Source organism: Eurosta solidaginis, chromosome 1 (genome assembly GCF_040869045.1).
Source record: "Eurosta solidaginis isolate ZX-2024a chromosome 1, ASM4086904v1, whole genome shotgun sequence".
NCBI classification, from domain to species: domain Eukaryota; kingdom Metazoa; phylum Arthropoda; class Insecta; order Diptera; family Tephritidae; genus Eurosta; species Eurosta solidaginis.
The window spans coordinates 383,068,950-383,081,526 of NC_090319.1; the positions used below are offsets into that span (position 1 = coordinate 383,068,950).

Consider the following 12,577-nt stretch of genomic DNA (forward strand, 5'->3'; position numbering starts at 1 on the left):
GCTCTCAATAATATTATCTTCATTGGTGTTATTGTTATTCGTGTGTATTTTTGTGTGGTTGGTTGCTTTGTTTCACTTGTTAGTCGAAGATAATAACGTAAGAAATGAAAAAAAAAATTATAAAAATAAGGAAGCCACATTGTTAAGCAAATGAAACTTGAGTGCAACGTCAAATGGGTGACTAAGTAAGTTATTTAGTAAGTGAGTGGCCGATCGAGTTAGTATTGTGCAGGGAGGTGTCAAATTTGATGAAATTGGAAAAATTTGGAAAATTGAAAGCTGCTTTTAAAATATTGGTATGGGTTAAAAGTATAATAAAAGGCATTCTATACATGAAAATGTGCCTAAAACACTACTTAAAAAACAAAGAAAATAAATAAATAAATGTAAGGCGCGATAACCTCCGAAGAGATTTTAGGCCGAGCTTCTCTTCCAATTTGCGCCGTGCTTCTCTTGACTTTTCCTACAAATTGGTGGGACGTGACCAACTTGTTTTATGCCAACTCCGAACGGCATCTACAAGGCAAGGCGAGTTTTCACTTAGAATTTTTCATGGCAGAAATACACTGGGAGTGCTTGCCACAAAATTGTCTCCTAATTGAAAAACTTTTTTTAAAATTATGATATTGCTTTGCCCGGGATAACCCAGGATCTTCTATGTGGATGGCGGAGCACGCCACCATCACACCACGGCGGCCGCACACTACTTACTCCCAATAAATTAAGAGTTGCATTGTTGATAATATATGATAGACGAAATTTAGAATAGCGCAGCATGAGTATTTAAGTTTGAAATGATTATTTTGATACCTCCCACCCACTTTTCCTAATTAAAAAGCGTACACTTATTTTTTTAAATAATGAAAAATAAAAAGCAATAATTGGGACGGGTGGCTTGGAAATATGACCTTTCCAAGCGCCTAAGTACACCGCCTCAAATTTTTGCGTGATAGCTATATGTCAGCTGATGGAAATCCGATCCATTCCGACAACAAAATTAATAAATTAAATATGACTCAATGTTGGTCGAAATTTCGTTGATCCCGAAAATATATTGATTTAGTGAATTTTTAATTTGGGGTGAGTCGCCACATTCGCCTAGTTCTGGAAAAGCTGAGCAATCAAGCATAAGGTGACCCGATGATTCTACCTTAGCATCCTCCATACAGCTGCAGCAAGTGGGGTTTCCCGTATATTGAGATGTATCTCATGGACTCTCATTGGCCAGTGCCCTAACAAAATTCAAATGTCGATTGATAGATAGGCCTTTGTGAACTCAATCATTTCGGTAGACCTCCTGCCATCCATTTGCGAACAGAGGTATCGTGGTACCCTGCAAGAGGTGATGTCTGGCCAATGCTTGCTGAGCTGAATAGAGGCCAATTTATGAAGAGTCCCGAAATCCCTACGGCCGTCTTCATCCGGTTCAATTATACCGACGCGGGCTAAAAGATCCGCTTCACCGTTGCCCGGGATGTCATTATGGCCCGGGAGTAAGATAATCTTAATCATAAAATAGTTCGATGAAATCGCAAGCGAGGTCAGGCACTTCCCGAGCACCCTCGATCGCGCTATAGTTGAACTCCGAGTAGATGTTAAATTCCCTAAACGTAATAGCACTGGAAAGCATTTTGTCCATCGCATCCTTAATCGCTGCAACTTCCGGTTGGACGACGCTTCAGTGATCAGCCAGCTAAAAGTTGCGGCTTAAATTTAGCTCTGGGCAAACGACCAACCCACAAATCTTTCCGTTCAACTTCGACCCATCCCCGAACAAGTTTACTGGTCCCCCAGATGAGTCCCCTCCCCCTTCCTCTTTCGGGGCAATAACTGGGGTGAAGGTTCCACAGTACATAGCAGTTATCGGCACATAATAGTCCGTCCTGTCAGAGATAAAGTCGAACCTGGTTAGAAGGCTAGAGTGCCCGAAGTGAGAAAGCTCATAGCCCATATCACAAAGTCTGAGCTCGTGCTCGTCAGTGATTTTCTCAATTTTTACAAAGCATGTAATTCTTAACTAGTACTAGTTCTGCTAAATGTGAAATTAGATCTTCGTGCTAGGATCAATATGTGAGCAAAGATTCTTAAGTTAATCGCTATTCTTTAATGAATTCTCCCATATTTTGCATGTCGAGAAGGAAAAAAAAAAATTCGTGTTTATTATTAGTTTTTATTTGTCAAATTTAAAACAAATGAAAATATGAAAAGCACATTTCTTTAAAACTAACTTGATCACTAATTTAATTCAATGTAATTAACCTAGATTCGCTAAGTAACTCAACAACTGCCGCACCTTCGGTACAAACCACCAACTGCAGTTGAATAATTTCCGTAAGCAAATGTAATTGATTTTTCTTAAGCTCCGTAACCTAATAGACAATCTTCCTGCACAATCCCACCTTTTAGATGGACATAAATAAAAGAAGAAACGTTAAGATTACGCTAATTTACATAAAACTTTTCTTACGCCATTCAACGTCTTGGGATTTACAGATCAACGAACTTTTGCTTTCGGCTTGTGTAACCTATTTTTACTAAATGAAGCAAATGGTTTGTGAGCAACGCAGAATGCTGAAAATAAAGTGTGTATGTTTGTATGTATGTATGTAGATAGAATGTACTAAAAAGCGAATAAAAAGAATTAAATTTATGCTAATTTACTTTTATCGCTTCAACGGCAAAGTCAATTTCATTTCAATTTTCAACGCTTCTACGCTCACGCCCTTTTTCGCGCGCTTTTTTTTAAACAGAAATTTTGCTTTTCTTTTCACTTTTCCATCAAATTATGCTAAAGAGCTTAGCTTAGTAGTCGTTTATATTAACCCCGCATACTAAATCCGGCACCAGTGTGGTCACACATTTTTAAGAGCGACGAGTATAATAAAATTGGCTTCCTTTTGCTGAAGCAGTCTTTTTTGGTTTGTTTGTTTGTTTGCATTTTCTCGCTGCTATGTGAATGGCATGACACGTCGTCTTCTTAGCTTTTTGTCACGTTCAGTATTTTTTTATTCATCTTATCTTCGCGATTGAAGTGATAAAAGCTTTGGTAGTGACAACATGAGCTTTATATATGTATTTCGCAGGCGTTCACTCCGATATGTCCGTCCTATTCACTGCTTAAGCGTGTCAAAGCGGCACCTTTCTAGCTGAAGATATACTTGACGTAGTCTTTATGCTTTCGCCGTAAAAGTTTCATCACCCTAGCAAGTGATTATTGAGGCCCTACCTAGGTTAGATTTGACTAGATTAGGATAGGTGAAAGTAGGTCGGCTGGTGAATTGCATTGAGCTTAGATCCTTACTTCTTTAAATTCACGAAATTAGTCCGTCAGAAATTATTCCGTCAATATTTCAATAACTGTACCTTAGCATGAAGGAATAGCAGTGCCTCAAGTACACCACATAAACCTCGGACAAATATCACCGATGTGACGCACCGTAGAACCAGTTCACTTAGAGAGCGTCTTCGCAGAATTGTCTGTTCCACTGCCCTACTTGGCATTAAGCTTTGAGCCAGTCGTGAAGCCGGCTTGTTGTATATCATACAGTTTTTACACTCAGTTGAGCAGAGCTCGCAGAGTATATTAACTTTGATTGGATAACGGTTGGTTGTACAGGTATAAAGGAATCGAGATAGATATAGACTTCCATATATCAAAATCATCAGTATCGAAAAAAAATTCGATTAAGCCATGTCCGTCCGTCCGTCCGTCTGTCCGTTAACACGAAAACTTGAGTCAATTTTGAGGTATCTTGATGAAATTTGGTATGTAGGTTCCTGAGTACACATCTCAGATCGCTATTTAAAATGAACGATATCGGACTATAACCACGCCCACTTTTTCGATATCGAAAATTTCGAAAAATCGAAAAAGTGCGATAATTCATTACCAAATACGGATAAGCGATGAAACTTGGTAGGTGAGTTGAACTTATGACGTAGAATAGAAACTAATAAAATTTTGGACAATGGGCGTGGCACCGGCCACTTTTAAAAGAAGGTAATTTAGAAGTTTTGCAGGCTGTAATTTGGCAGTCGTTGAAGATATCATGATGAATTTTGGCAGGAACGTTACTACTATTACTATATGTATGCTTAATAGAAATTAGCAAAATCGGAGAACGACCACGCCCACTTTAAAAAAAAAAAATTTTATATCAAATTTTAATTTTATTCCCATATCGTACAAACACATTCTAGAGTCACCCCTGGTCCACGTTTTTGGCGATATCTCGAAAAGGCGTCCACCCATAGAACTATGGCCCATGCCCTTTTAAAATACTCATTAACACCTTTCATTTGATACCCATATTGTACAAACAAAATCTAGAGTCAGCCCTGGTCCACCTTTATGGCGATATCCCTAAATGGCGTCCATCTATAGAACTATGGCCCACTCCCTCTTAAAATAATCTTTAATAGCTTCCATTTGATACACATGTCATACAAACACATTCCAGGGTTACCCTAAGTTATTTTTACAACATGGTGATTTTCCTTACTTTGTCTCCACAGCTCTCAACTGAGTATGTAATGTTCGGTTACACCCGAACTTAGCCTTCCTTACTTGTTTAGAATAAAGTTGAAAATAGCTTCCAGATCCTTTGTTAACTTCCAGATCCTTTGTGAGTATTTCACGCTAGTGCCGGCCATAAAAATGTGATACCGTATAATAACGCAAGACACGTGGTATAGCCAGTGTATAAAGTTTGGCCTTAAAGCCTCCATTTTATCCATAGCTGCTTTAGAAGTGTAGAGAGCAGTTATATCCTTTGTGGTAATGATTTCAAACTTTCATGTGACATTTCGTGAACGAAGCTTAATGTGTTCTGCAGTACCTCGACTAGAGCTTAATACGTATTTCTGAAGTTAGAGCTATGTAATCGCCGTATGCCTCTTCCTTTTTCTTGTTGAACTAAGTTGACTATACCGTCTCATTCTATGAACTATTTTTCACGTATACGTTCACCATATTCTACCAGCATCTCATTTCTTATCGCTCTTTCCTTCTTTCCTTTATGATTTTGTCTCTTCATTTAGCTCTCATCTGTTTCTTTTCACACTCTCTATTTTTATTTCACTTTCCCTTTTCCATTTACGTATCGCCTGTTTGGGGGATACTTTGTTAAAAATAAAAGTTAGAAATCCATACCGTCCTTTTAAAAAAATTTAGTAGATGGTTATGTAAAGAAATAAACTGGACTTTAGGCACTCATTCAATCAATCGCTCATTGCACGCACAATACTTGACGTTAGCTGACTGCCTGCAAAGTAGTCGAAGTTGGTAAAATGTGGAAAAAAGTTATGTCACGGATAACCACTTTCCACATCCTTCTCCAAAGTGACTTCAAGCTCCCCTTCGTATTCACCACTACTCATTGCAATCGTCATTCATTGCCTTTCAACTGTCGACCTTATCAATGGCTTCGTCACTTTCTTCATTCCGCACTTGTTAACAGTTCGCTAGCTTGCTTGTCCGTAAGTCCATCAGTCTTTTCAAGAATAGTTACATTTCGGTTTGTTTGTGAATTTGCTTATTTTCTATTCAAATTTACTTTATGAAGTATATAAAAGTTTTATCTGCCACCTGCTAACCACTCCTCACTCCATCACATTGTTTCACGCGCCAAAAGTATTCATAATGATGATGGTGGTAACCAAATCTGGAAATTTTTGTTTAGCGTAGGTCAGTCAGACGTCGGGGAGGGGGACGGGTGTTCGATTTGCAGCGTGCAAATTTGGCCAGCTCTCTTCTCCGCCCAAACCACACTTTACTTGCGTCAAAAATACTTAACTTCGGTCATAAGTATCATTCACCATGTCCCGTTGCGTCTATTGCTGATGGCGTTGGTTCAGTTTCAAAGTCAGCAAAAAGTTTTCGGTCTCAAATACTCGTAAAATAGACTGAGATGATAAGTAAATAAGATAAAAAATAACTTTTGAAATTGAATTTGTGTGGCTCTTGATGCTTTTATACGCTTTTTAAAATCAAGAATTTGAATAAATGCACGTACCCAATAGGAAATGCGGCGTATGGATGATTTGAAACAAATAAATTAAAAATCTTCCTCAATTTAGTTGACTCTGTTATTTTGGGTCTTTTCCAAGATGTGGCATATCATGATGATCCGATTTGTACTAGATTCTTCCGTACAGTTCGCTTAATAACAATTGCATATGAGACTGATTTCACGGTAAAAAGGGTGTTTTGCGGGTCCGCTTCCCTGTGGATTGAGTAGAATACGCTTAAATTTCAATCTGGAGCTATACGGTCGTTGCTTTACTTTTTTCTTACTCTTCGTCCCACGGGCAGTTGCTGTTCCCGCTTCGCCAGACCGAAAGTGTATTTGTCATAGATTGGGGTATCGGACTTGTCATCAACATAACCACTAATTTGTGTCTAATCGCCTAATCGTTCTTTGTCGTTTCGTAAAAAGTCTCGCCCGATATTCCTTTTTGGCGATAACCGACGCCAATTGGGAGCACTAAAGGAGGTCAAGTCTCCTTCCACCTACATCTCTTAACATAGTGGATGTCTCCTCGTTTCTCTGCTTCCGATCGCGGGTGTCCATTGAAATACTTTACACCTGGATCATCTTATTCTATTTGAATAACGTAGCCTAGCCAGGAAGCGTTAGCGATTTTATTCATTGCATTATATTCATATTTGCATAGCTCATCACTATACCTATTAGATTCACGTCGTCGGCATCAAGGACAACACCAACAATCTTTCGGAAGTTTATCTCTCCCCCTAAAAGTGTGTTAGAGTGTAAGAAATCCCTGGAAATGATCGACATAGGGAGAAGAATACATCTTTATGAAACCCAGAGTATATGCAAATAGATGGGAATGAAAAAGCGGATGAACTAGCTAAAAAGAGCGCATCCCTCGAAGCTTGCGTGGATGAAGATCACGTGCAGGTTTTACAACAAATTAAGATTAACAAAGTCACTCCATCTCAGGTTTTCTCGACACTACCCATGGTTCTGAGAAATTCTTTAGAAAATGTGTGATGAGCGACTTGCAGGTTGCAATTTTGGTTCGTCGAGATAGGACTTTACTTCTAATTGCCTACTCAGTCCTAAGTAGCGTTATTCTCTGCTTAATTTTTAAAGTAAGCTTGTTTTCGCTTTTAATGCCTGTTCCCAGATAGACGAAGTCCTTAACAGTCTAGAATTTATATTCATCAACAGTGATCTCCCTCTTTGTTTAGCAATGAGAAGAAGTGTTCTTTCTATAACTCATGCACAAGGTCGCCAGTATCATTCCTATTAAGGTACCTTTGTTTGCTCGCTGGAATACTTTGGATACGGCGGTTGCGAGAAATGGGAAATGTGCGTCTACGACTCACTTACAACGTCCGGTCGAATAACGATCTCAGTGAGAGCCTCTGCTCAGAGGCATATGCATATCTTGAACGTTATTAAGTAATGGGTCGAGGCGATACTTAAAACTTGTAGAGCGCTTTAATCCAAAACACTTGTGCTGTGCATGCCATTAATAACGACGTGATCGAGTTCCACCAAAAAACCAGCTTCAATTTCTTCTGGATGATCACTACGGCAAACTTGGCGAGGACAATCACTACTGGGCATCGCTACCTTCCTTTATTGGGCTACATTATTATTATAATACAATAGCCATTATCCGGCGCTCTACTGCAGCAGAAATTGGTATTTTTTGGAAAAACTAATTGTTTAGTTATAACTAATGGCGAATACTACCATTCCTCACTACAACTCTCCCCTTCCGCTATGCCTCTACATTTCCCATAACATTTTCTCTCATTCCCTTCTTTCTTTTATATACCTCTTATACCTCTTTCTTCTTTTTCAAATCTTTTTTGACATTTCTTTCCTTCCTCAATATGCTCCTGTCTCTGCGTTTCTTTTTACCTTTCCATCCCATATCCTTTCAACTCTCTTTCTCATCCTGCTCAATTAACCCAATCTTCTGCTCCTTTTCCTCACTAACCCTAAATACGATTTTTTTCAAATAAGCCAATCTATGATCCAAGTGTTCGCAAAAGGCAGAACGCATCTTACAGAATGCTTTATGTTGTTGTCGTAGTGATAACGACACTCTCGGGGAGTGTTATCGATGCTAATGGCCCTTTGACGGATGCAGATCCGGTAGGTTCCGGTACCAAGCACAATAAAGGTACTAGCTCGACCATCTCGGGAATGATTTGGATGAAACCTTCTAGGCCATACCGCCCTCCCACCCTAGATCCATCAGGAGTTCGGGGTCACCAGAGCCTCGGCTGTAAACGAAACAGGATTCGCCACGGGTAGGTGAGGTTAGCTATTGTTGGAGAAGCTATATATTGCGCTGGCAACCTCTTGAGAGGGTTGCGCTACACCTTGAATTAATTTGGTATTTTAGTCGCCTCTTACGACAGGCATACCTAAAAGGCAACAAGGTTAAAAATTAATCAATAAAATTAAACATGTTTTTTTGGAAATTACTATTAAAAAGTATCCTACATATATCTTGGGCAGATGCCCATTTAAGATTTGAATTGCTGCAATCGGCCTAGAGGATCGGCGGTTTTGCCTTAAGGAAATTAAGGTTTTTAATTTTCTATAAAGTAAAGATAAAGATTAATAGGGTAGTTTTAGAAAAAAAAAACTTCTTTTAAATTCGCCTCAAATATGCATTGCTCTCAACTAGAACTAAAATATTCCATGCGGGTGCATTACTGGCGCTGTCTCTACCTATATAAATCTATTTATGTAAGTGTAATTGGTTATATGTTTGTATTGCCCGTTTGTAAAGGAACATAATATTTTAATTAAGTAATTGAAATATGAACTCAAAATAAATAATTCACTTGTGCATGTCTTGCATACTCGACACGCATTTGAAGTGATGACTATTCCGCATTACTAAGCAGCGGAAACGTGACTAGATCTTAAAATATGCAAAAGCGAAAAGTGAAAATTGAAATTTTCATTCCCGATGAAATGTAATGGTTGGGAAAAATGGTTTGGTGTTGCTTAATGGCAGGATGCAGTGGAGGCTTTTGAATGCCATAATGAAACAAGTTTATGTGAATAGCATATCATATGCAGAAAAGATGGTTGTAAAAGATAACATCGAACTACGCTACAGCTTAGGGTTAGATTAAGTTGTCTGAATGTCTTCAGAATATTAGCCATGTACATGTTTTACGACCAAATTGAAAATTCCCATCAATGCCCGTATCTTTGTTTTGAAATAACTAGTCCTCTTAGCAAATACAAGAAGCTTTCTAGGACCTCTTCTACTTGCTGCTTCGAGATATGGTTCCTATGTCGCTAATAGATGCAGCCTTAATTTGGCAAGCATAGGGCATAAACATATTTTAAGCCAAATGTATATTTTGAGAAAATTGCGTCTGAAACAATTGTTTATTACATGATCCGTGTGTACTTTTAAAGATCTTTCGCGTACTTGTATGAAATATAATTCCTCAGACAATGCCTCATAAATGTGAGACGATAATAAGGAAAACCAACTTGCAACGAACCGTCTCTAGATACTCTTTAATTTATGAAGTATGTATGAGAAGGCACTTGTATATTTATCCATGTATATCTACATTTACTTACCCAAAAAATAACATAAACAACAGCAACAATAATAACGCAACAAGTGGCTGGTGTTAATGCGGGAAAAACACTGCGTGCAAAATTTTGCGGCACGATAGCTGGATGACGTTGGTAAAAGATGCGATGCAATAGCGGAGCAACTATATGCGGGTATACATATATACATATGTATGTGTATACCAAGTAGAAATAAGTTTTATGTATTAAATAATGCTAAGATGATGTGGATGATGTTACTTGAAATAGCTCCGAAAATGATCCTGAAATAATATAGCTGAGAGAGACAAATCCTAAAAAAAGCCACAAGATTATGCTGAAAACTATGCGGAAATAGTCCCTAATTGATTCCGAAAATAATGGCCAATTGCTTGAAGATAGTCCCGAAATTATTCTAAAAATAGTTCTGAAATGAGTACCCAAAGTCACAAATTGATCCCGAAAACCATCTAAATCTTAATATAAAACTTATCGTGATCAAATGAGGACTGTTTCTGAAATATGTTCCGAACACAATGCCCAAGTTAAATCGAAATTATCAGGGCAGGAGCAGAAACTTGTTTCGAAATTATCTCAGAAAGCGGGGGGATAGGCTTGAAAACAACCTCGAAATAGTTCTGAAATTATAACGGAAATAATAGTAAATTCATCGAAGATAGTCCCGAAATTATCCCGAAAACAGCACTGCAATTATTACCCAAAAGTCCCAAACTGATGCTGAAACCCATCCTCAAACTAATCCCGAAAGAGCTGTGAGATCATCACATCAAATTGATCCCTAAATTATTTCCAAATGGTAACCACAACATTATCTCGAAAAATCATTCCAGAACAAGCTGGTATAGTTCCGAAATTATCCCAAAACTACTTCGAAATTGCTCTGAGCTAGTCCCGAATTTATCCTGAAGCTGTCCCAAATAAGTCCAGAAATGATCCTGGCAACAACACCGAAATAGTTTCGAAGTAATCGCGACTACAGTCGCGAATTAGTCAAGAAATGGTCCTAATAACATATCGATTAATTTTTGATTAATAATCGATAAATGTTCGATGATAAATTTACGACGTATCGAAAACTTTTTTAACACGGCGGTATCAAATCGATAATTTTCCTATAGCAAACTTTTTGAAAGAAATTTTCGATAACTCTAAATAGGTAGCCTCAGTGTAATGGCCACACGTACACTTACGTTCTGTATTCCCATACAGTATACGACTTCCAAAAACTAAGCTTATGCTTACACCAGGGGCGTAGTCAGAAAATTGCCTTGGGGGGGGGGGGGGCGGGGGGGGGTGTTGGTTCAAAACAATTTTTTTTTATTCAGTTAAATAAATTTAAAAAAATGTTGTATTTAGCTTTAACATTAAAGTACGTGTATTTAGAATATTATATAAAAAAGTTACATTCAAAACTCAAGCGCATGCGTCGGCTTTTCTTTGCCATTTCATCTAGAACTTCATCAACGGTAACAATTTCATCACGGTGGATGCTTAGTGATGCACAGCCATTCAATCGATTTTCACTCATCGTGTTTCTCAAATAGTTTTTAATCAGCCTAAGAGTTGAAAAAGATCTCTCGTTCATTGCCGTTGTTACTGGAAGCGTACACAAGATTTTCAACAACATGTGAACATTAGGAAAAACCACAGAATCGCATTCCTGTAATATTAATCATAGATAAATTGATAAAATAAAATTAAAGAAAAAAAAACTTTTTTAAAAATAAGCTTTTATTATTTTGGTTAATAAAATTAACTAAAAAGTAAACAATAAATTGACTCTAAAGAAATATAACACTTTATAAGTTCATTGTAAGCTTAAACGATAATTAGGCTTTTTCGTCTGCGACAAAAAAAATCTATATTGTACATAATTATATATTTTTAACATTAAAACTTTACACCTAAATTATTAAATCTTACAGTTTATATCACAGTCCTAATTGTTCTAATAAAAGCGTGTTACATTGCGTGTATTTAAAGTTTAAAGCATCTAATCTAATCTAATCTAATATATATTATAAATGGGAAAGTTTGGATGTTAAGATGTTTGGATGTTTGGATGTTTAGATGTTTGGATGTTTGGATGTTTGGATGTTTGGATGTTTGGATGTTTGGATGTTTGGATGTTTGGATGTTTGTCCAGACGTTTGTCTTTGTGACTCAATAACGCAAGAACGGCTGGGCCGATTTGGATGAAATTTTGCACACATATAGCCAATAGTCTAGAAGGATCTACTAGCTATATATTTTTCAAAAGGGGCGTGGTCCCCGCCCCCTAGGAACAGTTATAATTTAATTATTATATTTTTCGTCTTTGCGACTGAATCACGCCAGAATGGCTACACGGATTTTGATGAAATTTGGGACACAGACAGTAGTCTACTAGCGAAATTTTTTTCGAACATGGAAAGAGGGGTGGGGGTCCCACGACCCTTCGAGAAATTATTTTTCATAATTTTTACACATTATAACTTTACGTATACTGGCCTTCACCAATATCACAGACTCAAGGGGTCAAATAAGTCGAGGGCTTACAAAGTAAGCAGTGACACCCTCCGCCCGCCCCCCTTTATCTCCCCCTCTAGTGTAAAATCCATAAATTGTTATAACTCAATCTAAATTTTCTCCTAAATCAATAGTTTTTGGTATCTGGTACATACAGAACGAGATCTAGACAATTTTGGAGGAACGATCAGTGGTCCTCTCCTCTACTCCCGCCATCCGCACTCCATCAATTGTTTTTATTAGCACGCTTTTATTAGCTTTACCTGTATGTTTCTATCTAACTTTTTATTCGCTCCAATGCGCCTGCTGCCTTATTAACATGGTTTTATAATTAGCTTCACCTTATTTGTAATCCAGTAAGGGTCATATCGAGACCCTTCCGGGATCATTTCTGGATGGTTTTCGGGATCGGTCCGGGATTACGCCGGGGTAATTTCGGGACTTTTTCGGGACTTTTTCGGGACTATTTCGGGATC

At 37.9% G+C, this 12,577-nt stretch overlaps 1 protein-coding gene across 1 annotated transcript in view; it reads left to right on the plus strand.

The window, feature by feature from the left end:
- The first annotated feature begins 210 nt into the window (after window positions 1-210).
- Window positions 211-12,577, plus strand: part of Dscam3 (Down syndrome cell adhesion molecule 3) — a 296,098-nt gene continuing 283,731 nt past the window's right edge. The window contains exon 1 of the mRNA XM_067763262.1: window positions 211-296. The gene's annotated coding sequence lies outside the window, so the exon portion shown is untranslated. The remainder of the gene's footprint in view (window positions 297-12,577) is intronic.